We start from the raw sequence: 12744 nt of genomic DNA, 5'->3' as shown, positions 1-12744 counted from the left end.
CCGCCCTGAGCAAGGATTCAGACAGCAATCCGGCATTTACCCCGCAACTGATGAAGGCCAAAACCAATTATGCAACTCTCCTGGAAGACCCGCAGTGCTATAATCTCACTGCACACGCTTCCAAAGTGCATAGAGAAGGTGACAAAGCTGGCAGACTTCTTGCATGGCATATTTGGCAGTAATCGACTACACATCCCATCATTAAATTAGTGGACCTCCAGGGTACCACAGTTCATTTACAGGCACATATTACAGGCCTTCTACGATTATTACTCCTCCATATAAAAAGCTCCACTGACCATCCGTTGAGCCTCACTGAGGCCTTTCATGCAAACATCCCCCTCGCCTTCTCCCTCGGTAAGTGTTAGGGACTCTTTAGACGCGGCAATCACCATTACGGACGTGACCCAGGCGATTTGTTATCTTGATTGGAACAAATCGCAGGGTCTTGACGGTCTGCCCTTAGAGTACTATACTACTTTTTCATCCCTGCTTGCCCCCCACCTCACAGAATTGTATGAGGAAGCACTACAAACTGGAGAACTCCCACACTTGTTGCGCGCATCCCTCCTGATTCCCATACTCAAGCCAGACAAAAAGCCTTTGCGCTTGACCTATCACCATCCTTGACCTATCACCATCCTTGTTGCAGACTACAACATTTTTGGGGTAATCCTTGCAGATAGGTATGCCCAAATCCTTCCGAACCTCATCCATGCAGACCATAACAGCTTTGTACTGGGACATATTACCCACTAAGCAAGATCAGGTACAGGGCACTGTCAGACAGCGACATGCCTTATCTTCGATTTGGAAAAGGCATTTGACACCATGACCTTGCACTACCTTTTGCAGGTCTTGCATGCATGGGAGTAGGGCCCAAACTATTGGCTTATACCCAGTTGCTGTACTGTAACCCTACCTCCCAGATCAGAATGGGTCGCCTTCTCAGTCGAGTGCAGCATAAAGCAGGGGTGTCCACTCTCCACTCTTATTCAGGCTTGCGATGGAGCCCCTCGCCATTCGTTTGCACAGAGAGGACTAGGACTGGGGTATCCCAGTTCTGGATAGCTCGCATGTGGTGTCCCTATACACAAATGATCTACTTTTGTACTTACAAGACATATCAATAGGTCTTACACTCCTGCAAACCACCCTAACAGACTTAACTTCTGTTGCTGGGCTTCATGTCAATTGGGCAAAGTCAGCTGCATATCCGTTGTGCCCTGACCAGCCACTGCTCAATCCACGTCAGGGCAATGTCCACTTGAACTGGCATGCACAGGCGACCAGATACCTGGTGGTCTATCTATAGCACACACTTACAGTCATCTATGAGGAGAACCACTGTAAGGCCTTGGCAGAAATTAAAAGCCAAGTTCACTTCTGACAGTCTCACCCTTTGGCTCCTAAGGGCAAAACAGCATTAGCAAAGATGGCCTGCCTACCCTGCCTTCTGTATTATTTTGCACACCTTCCTGTTATCCACGCATGCCCCGTTTTCAAGGAGTTAGATACCATTCTATCCAACCTAACACTGAGTAGCTCTTGCTAAACTCCAACTACAGACGGATCGAGCAGGCCTGGGTGCCCCATTCTTTGAGGCGTACTTTTCAGCATCACAAATCCAATGGCTGTCCCGCTGGACAGTAGGTTGATACATAGGGGAAGCCACTACTGGCCAAGGGCCTATACCAGTGCTGACAATTTGAGGTTTTCTTCTTCCGAGGGCACTGCTCCCCTCTTCCTGGCCTTCCATGTCTCAGTGGCACAGACTTATGTGACCCTCATATACCACCTCTCCCACACAACCCAGACATATGCCCCAACAATTCTCACATCGGCCTGCCTCGCCACCTGGGGTTCCATTCAGCCAGATACTTAAGGGTTTAGATGGAAGATTCACTACTTACTACCGAGACCCTCTTTTCAGATGGATGATTTCTCCCCTCTGAGCATCTAGCTAATGACTTTGGCCTCCCATCAGGTCAGTTCCTCCTACACAGGCAACTCGGTCACAAGTGTTGCATGGTCTGAAACATAGAAGGGGAGGAAACCCCCCCACCTACCCAGTACTTCAATCCATCCTCACAATGGGCACGGGTCAACAGCTCATCACATGGCTTTATAAATCCATATGCGAGCTCACGCTTACTTCCCTAATGCCCCTATGCCAAAAGTGGGAAGACGAATTTGGGAGCGCACTACATGATAAGGAGTGGGCTAAATCACTTTAATTTCCCAAAGCTGTGTCCTGCAACTCCTCCTTCAAGAGTATTCAATTTCACACCCTCCACAGGGCATATTTAACCCCAGCACAGTTAAATAGTCGCTTTACCAACACTCAGGTGAGCTGTCCACGATGACACACTCCAGATGCGGATTTCAAACATATGCTCAGGTCCAGTTCAGCCCTCCACAGCTAATGGCATTCTAACCATTATACCCTACAGGTAGTCACAGAACTCCCAGACCTACGCACGTAGGAGGCATGCTCCCTTGGCATTTTCAAATGTACAAAACAGCAAACATTTGTGCACGTTTTGCCTCATTGGCACTTCTACTGGCAAATGCATTGTTACACTCCATTGGCGGTCCCCCGTCACCCCCCAAGTTGCCGCGTGGCATGAGGCAATTTGGAAATGGAGCACAGCTGAAGAGGAAACCCTCTGCTATGAAAAGGTGAGGCACCTGTGTAAGCACTCGATCTCCCCACAGAGGGACACTCTGCTAGCACACTCCCACCAGGAGGAGGTGGACAAGAATAGTCTTTCCCCATAGATCAGTTCATTCCGCTCATGCACTACCCCTCCACCAAGGGCTCTGGTCACCCCAACAACCCCCCCCAGGCCCACATTATTTCATTTCCAAGTGCACGCTTCCACTCCAGACACCACTTTGCCTGCATTAGCTACGGTATTGACAACTGACACTTCTTCCGTATTCACTCATTTAGTACATTCTGCCACCCCCCATTCATACTTCATACGCTTAGTACCCCTTGCCCTCATGTCCAAGTGGATGAGACCTCCCGTAGCAACTTCCTCCTTGTCATATCCCAAGATCCCCGGCACTACCTTTTGCAGTTCTTGCCTGCATGGGACTACGGACCACACTACTGGCTTAAAGCCACCTTGCTGTATTGTAGTTCTACCTCCTGGATCAGATTGGGTCACCTTGTCTCAGCTCCCTTCTCAGTCAGGTGTGGCATAAAGCAGGGGAACTCACACTTTAATCGCTGTGAGATCTTGTTTTTTTTTTTGTTACCTCTATGTCGCATATTATTGACTGCGTTTATACCATGTATACTAAACTTTAATAAAAATATTTTTTTTTTAAAAGGGGGAAACAGAGTCAGACCAATGGCAGTTCATGTCCCTTTAACTTGGAAGCCCTAAAACGTTAGCCTGAGATTAGAATCTAACCACTGCAAGTTCAGAAAACTCAGACAGCCTCCGATTTTAGGTTAACATTCTTCTGCATATAGGTGAGGGCAAGCTGGGCTTCAATACTCTTATCACAATGAACTCAATCCATAATTTGATCTTCCCCGCCGCTTACGTAGTTCAACTATTTTCTCTGGCAGATGGTGTTGTACTGTTTGTCAAAAACTCCTAATGAAATAAAAGCGGATGTACGGTAAACACTAACTGCTGCAATAGTTGTATGGTCCTCTTTGCTGCACATGTTTACTCAAAATTTCTATGACATCAATTAACCCTATAACTGTTAGACATGTGTCTACTGCTTTCAAGAATAAGATACAAATATATGTTAAGCCTAAAGTTAGCACTGTGAGTGCATGGTGATTTCGGGCTTCTATGAAACAGTTCTTGGGTCTTAGATACAATGGTAAACAAAAGTATTTTTCTTTATCAGCCCTTATTTTAATGCAGTCTCAACATCCTTGGGTGTCAAAACGTAACAAGAGTAAAGCAACAGCACTATCTTATTATGGGTCACAGTTTTGTAGGTGTTCATTTGAATCTGTTATTCTACTTTCTGTTTCAATACCCTGGTGTATGTGAGATACATTTTCTTGTGTTGCATTAGCGTCTGTAATGGATGGTGTCTCTTTCCGTTTGTCATCTGCGACAAATATGGTAAATGTTTCCATCTTCTCATATTCCTTCTCATTAAGTATTATAGAGACATCTACCTTGTCGCTACAGATAGCCTGTGCTGCACAGCTTCCTAGCCAATTGCTGTCCCTTTCAGGAGAGCCTTGACTAGCTGTCCTGAGCTAGAAGGAAACTAGAACGAAATAGCTAGTTAGTTTCTTAAAACAGACATATCGGGCCATTTGGGGACGAACACACTAGGTCTTCCAGATTCCAGTCTCATTACTACAACACTACCATTTGCTAGCAGTGGAAAGTGACTTGGAGGCGGCAAACCCTGCACACAGGCAGGAATCTTTAAATAGCAGGGATGGTCTTCCCCCAGAGTGGAGGAAATCATTACCACTTCCCTGGCAGAGCACTGCCAGACTCTAAATGAACCCATTTAAAACCTTGTCTCCCAGAATTCCAATAATGATTAAGTGGGGGTCTGCAAGCTCCAGTAGTGATTAAGTGGGTGTGCACAGGAGTCAAAAGTTTAAGAACCACTGAAATACAGCATACATAACATTTCGAAACGGGAAAGATATCAATGAATAAATAAATCCGGGGATTTTTTCAGGTTGATTTAAATTCAAGCAGAGGTAATTTCTGGCGGGAAACAGCTATTATAAAGTAATTATGGGCCCACCTGAATCGCATCTGTTGGCATGTATGTTATAGGCCAAAATCTAGAGAAGGTCCCAAATTTGGCAATATTGTTACCAATGGGCTTTGTTTCTTGATTGCAACAGAATTTAGTGCAAAAACTACGGCAGGCGTGCAATTCTTTAAATGCGGGATTACAATAAAGACGTGCTAAAAACCTATGCCCATATATTTCTGCGCTAATTCACCATTAACACAGCACTTTAAAAGTGAGGAATGGGATATTTCTCGATTATAATCCGCAGTGCTGGCAGATACTTTATCAAGACAACATCGGGCCACAGAATTACTCACTTCACGAAAGTTTTTTGGGAAGCACCATTGAGTGAAACAGGGCACTAGGCAGCATGCTGATGCTTTCGAACACACAGCTGTTATTTCTACTGCCTTTCATTAATTATTAATGCAGGCTGTAGGACGGAAGTCATGTTCATAACTCACACTCCTCGGGGGCTGTTTAAACTGGCAAAAGCACAGCAAAACCCAGAAAAAAAACGTAAATATGTATGTTCAGGAGGAAATCTCCTTTTTGCTAATGCCCGGTCTTTTACCACTTCTCCCTTTTTTTCGTTAATACTGACATGCTTAAAAAAGGTTTGCTTTAGGTAAAAGTTTTTTCTGCCTATAATTATCCGACACAGTAGCGTAGCTGCGTTAGTTTAGCCCAGGGACAAGGCTGGACTGGAGCCCAATCACTAACTAGAGACATTGTTCTGGCTACGTTAAGCAGAACACATTTTTATGTCCGAACAATGGCAAAGCACAGAAGTTTGGTGTTTCTTTACAAGTTGTTACTTTTTAATTAACCATTTTCTAGGATGCTTGTTATTCTCAGCTCTGCACCGCGGCTCTCCTTCCCGTTTGCACAAAGGTATAATTCTTAGTGAACAACTAAAGCTGCAACCAGTTGTATGGGGGTTGCTGCGGTGCCGCAGACTCGAAAGTAGTGATTTCTGTTTTACATGAGCTGTTTAAAGTTCTGTTAAAACGGTCTCATGTTTCCTGGAGTTTAAAATCATGGACTCGATTTACGAAAACATCTCAAACAGCCCACTACAAGGTTTGGGAGATTTCCGTAGGCAACATGAAATAAAACATCTTTTTAGATTTGCGTAGTCAACTTTGGTTTGCTTTCACTTTCTTCCCTTCTACCCTGCTAGAGAAAGAGAAGTGATACTGTGGCCAAATGTCATCTGAAACCCTTCAATTCTCTGGAGGGGTTTTTTCAATCACTCTTAATTTTACTACTTTATCTTTCCATGGCATATTACAGGTAGAGTGAGAAGCTGAAACATTCATGTCGCTTAAACTACCTCCTTGCTGGACCTCACATCACGGAAATGTCGTTCAACAGACCCACAACTCGGAGATTCATAGACATGAAGGGGATGTCCAGAGCGGTCAAGGTCACCAAAATGTACTTGCTTTGTTCTCGTTTGTCCTCAGCGCAGACCTCTAACATCTCCGTCTGTCTTAGAAATGACACTGGCTGATGGAAAGCAAAAGTGCAGGCCATTGACAAATGAGTGAAATCTTCTTCCAAAACTACAGATACAAAAAGGCAAAATTCTAGTGTGGTGATTGGTGGATGTTAATGGGTGATCTTGCATGATACCGATGAGTCCGAGGACCAAGACATGTAGTGCTATTTGAGGGGCAGATCATGCGCACATTATTGAAGCCAGGAGGTGACTGCTTGCATACTGGCAAAACCCATGAGTTATTGATCACAAAGATGAATAAGCACTGGCAAAGCCGAAGGCTCAGCATTGTTTGCAAGCGTTTGACCTTGCCAATACTTGTTTTATTTACTCATTCGTTCTGCAGACTTCATTGTTAGGGATCTGCTGGGCCCTGAACAATATTTAAAAAATCCTACAAGCAAACAGCTTTTAGTCTCAAAAAGCACATACTCTCTAGCATTAATATAACAAAGTTGTGTATGGATGTGTTCTTTACTAAAGAGCAGAACGCCATCCCTCACAGCGAAGCTAGCCAATGATGGAAGTGGGCTGACAAACTGCTGCATGCTGTATGCTGTAGTGGGTGGGGGAAATGTAATAATACAACAGATCAATGGATGAAGAGGACTCATTTAAAGCCAATAAAGAAGTATGGTATATGAAATTTTAGTAAAAACAAAAGTTCTTGGTCAACACCAGATCTAAAAAGGTGATTTGGTGCATATGGATTACAATTGATTGAGGGAGAGATTTTGCATATTCCTGGAAATGGTTAACACAGATATACCGTAAATTTCTACAAGTTGGAAAAACGTTAATAAAACCACAGACGAAACAAGGTGGCAATTCTGAAGAGGTTACACATTCTAATGACACCTAGCCTGAGCAGAACACACATGCTGGTGAAAAAGTAGAGGTGTTATTGTGCACACAGTAAGCTGGATCTGGCTGGGTCACGCAGGGATGCTGTTGAAATTATGGACGGTTTTGGAACAAGCTGTTTAACTGATTGCAGTGATTTCCCATCATTCATCTGCACAGGAAGCAACATCACTGGTTTCCCACCAAAACTGAAAAGAGAAACTTTTAAAGATGAAGCTAAGCAAAAAGACTCAGTTCCATCATCCATCTACACAGGAAGTGACATGAAGCCTCCCCTCCAATGGCCTACTTCATGGAGAAGCAGCACAGACTCGCATTGGAAATACCATTATCATGCCGAAGCTACACCAATGGCAAGCCCATCTACATCCATGTGTACAAGCGCTGCGCCCAGCACCAGAACCCTGGTCTTCTGCCCCCTCCCACTGCTAACCCCCTGCAACCCTCCATGCCCAAATCCCTGTTTTCAGCTCCCTATGCTGCTGCTTCTCCGCACCATACAACAGCCAGGGAGCATTCTCCTATGCTTCCTGCAAATTTTCATGCACTTAACTACACCTAACACTCACTGCACCCATATCGACAGCACCTAGCACCCCACTCTCTCACACTCACAACAGTCCTGCAACCACCATCACAACGTTCAGCACTCGTACACATGCTCCTCAAACCTGCTCACTCACCAGACATGCCACAGAGGTCTGGGACTTGTTGCACGACAATGCCCCAGACCTACTTTTCCCCATAGTAACCTGACTGAATCCCACATCAGCACCTGACATCGCGACAGCCACCCTCCCAACCCCCGACTACAAGATCACCAGGTAGGATAAACTTCACAAGCCTGGAGATGAAACTGCCATCATCCACAAGAATGCCATCATCACCTCCTCCATGGAAACACCATCCTCCAACTTCAAACACCTGTTGTTCAAGCTCCACCTCGCAGTCAACTTCACCCTTAGTGCCACTCTCATCTACAGGATGCAGCGACCATGCACCAACTTCACAGACACCATCATAAACTTCATCACACCACACACCTTACATGCTAGCAATTGCATCCTACTTGGAGACCTGAGTTTCCACCTGAAGCCAACCGCCAACTCAAAAGCATTCAAAGGCATTGGAAGCTTGGGCTTCTCTCAACTAGTAAAGGCACCTACCCATGTCGCCGGACACCTCATGAACTCTAGTTTCACAACATTCGGCAACATCCAATTTCAAGAGTCCATAATAGCCTCCTGGACAGGCCATGCCCTCATCAAGATCAGCATCTCCATCCTGGTCCAATGCACACGCACAGCCAATAGACTGGCCCACCAAAAGTGATGCAGCATCACTGACCAGGACTCAACACTGATCCCAACACCCACCGACCAGAGCACAGCAACAGCTTCCCCAAAGCTATCAAGAATTTAAACAACTGGATTACCTCCTGTACAAACTCCCTGTCCTCCTTAAACAAATCAATAGAAAAATATCTAGACCCCATTTCAGTTGATACATACAGGAATTTAAAACTAATGAAAAGCCACAGCAAACAATTGGGACACAAATGGAGAACGAGGCAGAACAATACACAGGAGCACTTTCAAATCTGCCTTGAGATGCTACCATCAAATGATCCATACCATTGAACGCGAGGCTCTGGCAGACCACTATGATGACAGTGCCAACAGAAGCAAATAAATCTATACAATTGTGAAGGATTTCACCTCACCAGGTGCGAACTCAATCACCCCCTCACAGTGTTATGATTCCATCAATCTGGCTCTGCGGGACACTGTACATGGACCATCTGCAGCCTGGAAATCACCATTAAAACTCATCCAAACTCCCTCTCTGACTCCAGCCTGCTTCCCATTTTGACCTGGTACGCAATTGAAAACTTACATTTACTTCCATGGACTTCATGTTCCATAATGCACTGCCTAGTATTCAATAAGACTTGGAATCTGCTACCCATTGGTATTCATTGAGAGTAGTCGTGCTGTTCCTCAGCACTGGATTCTCTCCTTCAAGACTTGAGAGAGACTGGAATTGCACATACCTGTGACTAGTCTTGTGCAGCCAGCCATGTGGCTCCACTTTGGGCTAGCTGCTGCCTGGAACTGGTTATAGGCTGCCATTTGCTGAAGCTCCTTGTATGTACACTGAAGTTTGTTCCTCTGTGTACCAGACCTTTTGTTGGTTTGTTTTCTAGTCCAGTTCCTACCTTGCATCAGCCAGAGCCTGTGTCCAGTTCCTGTGCAGCTTGCTACAGATTTTCCCAGTCCTGCTTGCTTGTGCTTACTCCACTGTCTGGCTTTTTTCTACACTTGGTGCAGCCATTGAGCTGCTCCCTTTTTAATTGTTCCTAGTTAGTTTCTTCTGTTCCTGCTATTATTTTGCCTTTACTTATTCCTTTTGCTTCTATCATAGGTCCTGTAACATCTCCTCATTGTCCTAGATTTTGCCCTCTGTTTATGTTCCCTTTCTCTGTGATTCTTATGCAGTCTAGTTCTCTTGAAGTGCAAGTCTCTTGCTTGTTATAGTTCCTAGAATCCTTGTGTTTAACTTGCCTGTTCTCCATTTTTTCCTTGAATACTCTGCTCCCAACTATTTGCTACAGCTCTTAGGTTCCTTTCTATTGCTTGCTCTGTATTTTCGTATTGTGTCTGGTAAGTGTACTATTTGGTCTTCACCTGTGTATAAGCGTATTCCTTTGAACAGGGGTTGGCTCCTGGTTTCCCCAAGGCAATTCCAGCCCGTCCTTTGTCTGATATTGTATGTAATCTTAAGTATCTTATCTGTGACAGTGTGCCATTTCAATTTTTCTTAGGAATTGCCACTGTGTGTCCAGCTGGATAAGGGCTTGTCTCGTGTATGTAATTACAATCCTTGTTTGTGCTCTAAGGGCCCAGAGACAGAATTAATTCTGTTGCCTCCATTCTATGGGGCATGCAGGGTGACTATCTGTAAGAGTAATCTGCACAGAGGCATTGATATTTTATGTTGCTGTGGGAAGTTCTGAGTCTTACCTATGTACAACCCTAGTAGTAATCAAGAGTGTTTGTCTGTTATTGATCCATTCCCTGGTTGTTAATGCTAGTTTGCCAGCCTTCTCTATTCTGTTCCTGTGTGTTACTCTGTACCTGTTCCTGCCTGGTGTATGTCTATCTGCTCCTCCACTTCAGAACGCCACATCCATAGGGAGATATTCCTTGAGGGGTGCTCCACCCGGAGTTCCTGACTCACAGGACCTCTGCAACAATGTCTTTCAATCCTTCAGCAACAAACTCACCGTGATTTACAGTAACTTCAACCAGTAAGCAGACTTTCCAGACCTGGGCCAACACCTCCCTATCTTATCCAAAGAACAATGCTAACCACATGACCGATCAACACCACAGAAGAAAACGCCATCACCATGAAGTCCATCCACTCAGGAGCCCAATCGGACCACTGCCTCGACCACGCCTATTCCAGAGGACTGCATGCTCATGGCCATTCTGAATGCCTCCACCTCTTCTGTGACCTTCCCAGATGCTTGGAAACACAAAACTGTCCTCCCATTGCTGAAGAAACCCTCCGCTGAGCCTTCAATGCTTGCCATCTACAGACCGATCTTGCTTTGATGTCTTGACAGCCGTGTTCAGTGAATGCATGCACCAATAATCATGTTACAGTGTTAACTACAGCTGGTAAATAACAAATGTACATATCATGCAATCCAGAATGTAGTATCAATCTTGTAAACAGGATTACCTTGATGTTAAGGAGGAAATGCTACAAACAGCTGATATGTCTTCCTGAACAGTTTTGTCCTCTCAACGTTGTGCATTAGATGTTGTCTTGTATGCGCTGTATGAAGTGATGCTTCTGCTGGCAATTAGAGAATTAGAAAAGAATATAAGTAGGCCTATAATCTAACTGATATGTAACACAGACAACAGTAAAGGCATACAATTTGGATGCATTCTCAAAACCAACCTATCTTCATGTATCCATATCAAAGAAAGGCCTGATTTAGGTTTGGCAAACAAGGTACTCAGTCACGAGCATTCAGTCTGCCTGCCTCATTAAACACAGGTGGACCTTAAAGATTCAGCTGACAGAGCCCCATTAGCTCTGTTGAAGGCATACTTCCTTAGACAGCCCAATGGAGTAGGGGACATCGGAGGAAGGACATTACACCACTGCCTAACCAGGGCGTGTGTGCAGTGTAATGTATTTTTTTTCTAATAGCTGATCTAATAGCTGTTCTAACTTTCCACTACAAATAAGAAATACTCTACGCAACAAAGCCATATAATAACATACTGTAAATGTTTCTCCATTCTAGGGTGCATACACACCTGTTCCTCCCAACAGCCCAAAAGATTTGGGTAGGTGAGGGTGAAACAGATGCCTATGGCAGTCCCCTGGATTTATTTGTATAGACACTGGCCAACAAAAAATGTAATCTCATCCACACAAATATGATCATATATAGTAACATTCTATTATGTTCAAAAAGGCTTAATGGTCTGGCTCTTAGGAAGAGTTTACATGTATGAAGTCTGACATGATGTATGATATTTTTATCTAAAGATTGGAATCCAAAGTTACAAACTATATGTTTCATCCCAAGGTATGTGGTTAATTTGTTTGAGAAAGTCTGTGGTGTCCCAGGGGTAAAACGGTAAGCTTTGTATGAATTGGAACAAATAATTATTTATGTAAACTGATATTCTTCAAGAAGGCTTCATATTGCAAAGACTATCAGTATTCCTGGTAGATTATTTCTGTCCTTATGTACTTTAGGTAGTCAACAAAAAGTAGGGATTTTAGGATTTTCTGTTTTGAGGAAATTCATTATATTCTAATAGGCCCTAATTTCTCCAGATGATTAATAGTTCAATCAATCAAACATTTGTAAAGCACGCTACTCGCCCGCTAGGGTCTTAAAGATGCTAAAAAAGGGTGGGGTGAGAAGGATCTGCTACTGCTTGAATAGCCAGGTCTTGAGGCATTTCCTGAAGGTCAGGAGGTCCTGGGTCTGTCGTAGGTGGACACGGAGGGTGTCCTAGATCTTGGCTGCAAGGTGGGAAAAGGATCTGCTGCCAGCTGTACTTCGATGGATGCGAGGGACGGCGGCGAGGGCAAGCTTGGCGGAGTGGACCTGGCGGGTGGGAGCATGGAAGGTGAGTAGCTCGTTTAGGTAGGCAGGGCCCCTGTTGTGAAGAGCTTTGTGGGCGTGGGAGGGGGGGATTTGAAGGTGATCCTCTTGGTGACTGGAAGCCAGTGTAGGTCCCTGAGGTAGGATGAGATGTGGTTGCGGCGTGGGATGTTGAGGCTGAGGCGTGCGGAAGTGTTCTGGATGCGTTGAAGTTTCTTCTGGAGCTTGGTTGTGGTTCCTGCATAGAGCGCGTTGCCGTAGTCCCTTCTGCTGCTGACGAGGGCGTGGGTGACAGTCCTTCTTGTTTCGATGGGGATCCATCTGAAGATCTTGCGAAGCATGCGGAGGGTGTTGAAGCAGGAAGATGAAACGGCATCGACTTGATGGGTCATGGTGAGCGATAAGTCTAGAATGAAACCTAGACTGTGTGCGTGGGTGGTGGGTGTAGGTGCGGTTCCTAGGGTGGCTGTACCAGAGTTTTAGGGTA

At 44.9% G+C, this 12744-nt stretch overlaps 1 protein-coding gene across 15 annotated transcripts in view; it reads right to left on the bottom strand.

Annotated features, from left to right (window-relative positions):
• BNC2 (basonuclin zinc finger protein 2) overlaps positions 1-12744 on the bottom strand; it is a 1044043-nt gene that overhangs the window by 694152 nt on the left and 337147 nt on the right. For 11 of the 15 annotated variants that reach the window (XM_069239536.1, XM_069239525.1, XM_069239516.1 and 8 more), the window contains one exon: positions 10865-10981. The exons of 1 other annotated variant lie outside the window; for it this stretch is intronic. The gene's annotated coding sequence lies outside the window, so the exon portion shown is untranslated. The remainder of the gene's footprint in view (positions 1-10864; positions 10982-12744) is intronic. 3 more of the 15 variants (XM_069239544.1, XM_069239561.1, XM_069239551.1) reach the window with 1 other exon arrangement.

The sequence above is a fragment of the Pleurodeles waltl genome, chromosome 1_2 (assembly GCF_031143425.1).
Source record: "Pleurodeles waltl isolate 20211129_DDA chromosome 1_2, aPleWal1.hap1.20221129, whole genome shotgun sequence".
Classification (NCBI taxonomy): Eukaryota; Metazoa; Chordata; class Amphibia; order Caudata; family Salamandridae; genus Pleurodeles; species Pleurodeles waltl.
The sequence above is the reverse complement of the archived record's forward strand: the minus strand, read 5'-3'. Positions and strand labels throughout refer to the sequence as shown.